The following is a 3,537-nucleotide window of genomic DNA, read 5'->3' as shown; positions in this document are numbered from 1 at the left end:
CTTTCTATTTTTGTCTTCTCTGGCTATTGACTGTGTGTTGTTCTGTTTTCATGGTAATTTTGGGCCTTTGCATTAGATCGAAAATCTGTGATAACTGCTTTGTTGTCGTCAGTTATCTGTCATTCATCATCCGTGTCATAGGCCATTTGCCATTTGCATCACTACGCTCTGATCGGAAATACACGGCAGTGTTAAAAAAAAACCGTACAATGAACTTAATTGAAAATTCACTGTTTATGCCATTTAATAGTCTGATGTATTTATTTTTTTAAAAGCAACCAAAGACCCACGTTCAGTAAACGTGCATCGACAAAAGATCCAGGAGACATCCATAGAAGTCTTTCGATTCTCAGAATGAGAAAAATGGCTACGGACAGTAGTTACGTTATCAGGTTCAGTAGCATCAGGCACCAATGCTGGACAATTGCTTGAACCACTAGATTAGCACTACCACTAAAAACAGCATTGTGGAAGATCACTTAGCGGGAGTCCTTTTCAGAATCAGTATCCAAAAAAATCGATACAGTAGAATCCGTATCAGTGTTGCAGAACAGAACATAGAATTAGCCGTCGGGGCGGCACCGATTCATCAACCACAATTTAAGTCAACAATTTCTAAAATGAATTTCTCTGTGCAAATCGCGGATACTCCCTGTTGCCTTCTGTGGCAACGAAGCATGGACGTTTAAGTAAGCTGAAATCCAAGTGATTACTTTGTTTGAGAGAAAATTTGTGTGCTAACAAAATTGTAACAATGAGGCATGACATACTGATATCTACGATGAACTCCACGTGTTGGCACTCACGATATGTGTGAGGACACAGAGCGATACCGTAGATGTTCACACAGAGCTTCTATAAATATTACTAAGAAAATAAGTTTATGGAGATGAAAAACACATAAACAAAAGGTCTGCATGTTTCAATACCCTAGTAAAACTATTTCTTTTCATGGACACTCAATTTTACAGGAAATTATAGTTTGATAGAACTTAGATGGCACTTGTAGTTTGCCATAAAAATTTATTTTTTTCTTGGGATGCTATCGTTCAAGCCTTCGTCGTGCTGAATTGAATATGATTTCGAATTAGCTAATACTTTGTTGTACCACCACAATCCACCATCCACCAAGTCGACGTGGTACAGTATAGAAATTCCAATTTATTTGGTACCTTTTCCCACCCTATCAAAGGTTTTTTTATGCTTCAATAAGCTTAACTGATAAATATTTCGTGAATTGATATTATCTAAATTTATTGCATTGGATATGAAATTTCAATTTAAAGGAGTTTCTAGGATAGTAGGATAGTCCAACTGTATACGAGTGGTTTCGGTAGTAACAGATAATTCATATCGATGACTATTTTATTGCAATATTATCAGCATTACTTTGCCTGATCTGTAAACTTGAAAGAGGTAAGCATACAGAAGAATGCGGTTCAAATGGTAAGGTAGTGCATCAATAATTCAAGTTTCATGATCCAATTCAGAAGCTGTCCTATACCGTATTGAAACGAATACCAAATTCTTTCGAATTCCGGACACTATCAACTTTAGTATTCAAATATGTATTTGAAAACAGAAGAATTAGTACTAAAACTATCACTATTATGGTTTTTGGACGATTCATAACACTTCTTGAAGCACGTGCAAGTGCTTGAATAAGTATATAGTAGGCTGGAAAACAAAGTGTTCCTGATGATTGAAATTTTTCATTCCTTTGTCACAAGGAAATAAAAATAGTTTTATATTTACGGGTAACTGCAATTCAATTAGTTGAACGAACAGGTATGTGACGTCAAAATCTACTAAGAAAACTGCACAAACTTGACTGTCTGGAAGTTGAATCAACAGTAAAGTATGTATTATGAATCAAAGCAACATAATGAAACTGAACTGTTTTAAACCCTATTTTTCTTTTTTTTTTTTTAATAGCCCGCCTCTTACCCCCACACCAAAAAGCTCACAAACGGAGCCCCCTGGTAGTGGACACATCAGTTCTCAGCGTACAAAAAAAAAGGTCAGCACAACAAAACAAAGTTACGAATCGCGGAAACGCTGAGAACAAAAAAAAACAATACGAGACCGACAAAACACAAAATTTGACAAGAAGCTACGGCGAGTACCCAGCGGAAAAGAATCCTTTTAAGGGTCCCATCGTAGCTTTGCAGGAAGCTCATAATAATTTAAATTTATTTATTACTTATTGCTATAAAAAATGCATTTATCAATTGTTTTTATTTAAAAAATGTTAACCAATTATAGCTAAAGGAATAAGCTCGATTGGTGGTGAACGAAGTTTATATTAAAAATTCTCCTATTTTATTTTTTAAAATTAGTTTCAATTTTGCTTGGAAACGAGTGCGACATGTTATTTGCTTTAAATCCGTAGGAAGCTGGTTGAATAACTTAGGCCCGATGAAAGAAATGCGTCTTTGACCAAGGTTCGTGGATACTCTGGAGTAAAATAAATGATTGGCTTGTCTGGTGCTGTGAGCTCGAATTCCTGTCGTAAATTCTAGATTATTATGAGCAATAGTATTATGCAAAGCATTGTGGATGTACATTATTGTTTGGTAGTTAGTCAACCCAAGCAAAGGTAAAATGTTATGGGCATTATTATTGTACAACAAAATAGTAGGGTACATAAATGGTTTTTTATAAATAATTTTAAGACATCTGTTTTGAAGCGTTTGTAGCTTTTTCAGATTCGAGATACTGGCACGGCCCCACACAGATACAAGGTAGTTCAGTAATGAGTGGATGTGCGCATAATAAAATTTTAGACGTACATGCTGGGGAACAAAAGAGCATACTTTACGCATAGCCCCACATAACGATGCAACTTTTCTCTCCATAGATGTTATATGCTCAATCCAGGATAGTCTGGGGTCTAAGTGAAGTCCTAAATATTTGAAGCAGTTAGTTTCCTGAATTACAGACTGTCCCATTCTTGGGTCTGGATGCACGCCTATAGCTCTTCTAGATGAACGAAACAGCATATATTTAGTTTTTGATAGGTTCAAGTACATTTGAAGAATCGAATGAAAATTAACAGAAACACGATTGCTTTCAGTGGTAGATAAATATTTAGCAAACGTTTCTTAAGTGTCCGCAATTCGTATTCGTAACTGTTCCCAGTGAAGCTAGGAGGATATCGTATGACCGAAAACCGCATCCAAATAAAAGGCGGTAAACTCCCCAAAATGAGCTACTTGAACATCCTACCAGCATTGGTCCAGCAGCAGCAGTAGCAGCCGCAACGGAGAAATATAGTTTTGAATAATTTATTAACCACTAGTCACCAGGCGTCTACTCAGATTTGCTTTCCCGGTCGCTCCCATGGCGGAAATAAAAAAACGGCAACATATTTTGGAGCACCGCCGGTGGTGCCGGTGTGGGTTAGACAAGCAGTCCAGGAAAATCCCGAGTCAATGAGCTGGAAAAATGTTTTATGCGGTTTTTCCCAACTGCCAATTTTCCCTCCGGCCAGCCTGCATAGTACATGTTGAAAAGTGGTGCTCATGACACAAACTC

This window comes from Topomyia yanbarensis, chromosome 2 (assembly GCF_030247195.1).
Source record: "Topomyia yanbarensis strain Yona2022 chromosome 2, ASM3024719v1, whole genome shotgun sequence".
Classification (NCBI taxonomy): Eukaryota; Metazoa; Arthropoda; class Insecta; order Diptera; family Culicidae; genus Topomyia; species Topomyia yanbarensis.
This window is presented reverse-complemented; position numbering follows the sequence as displayed.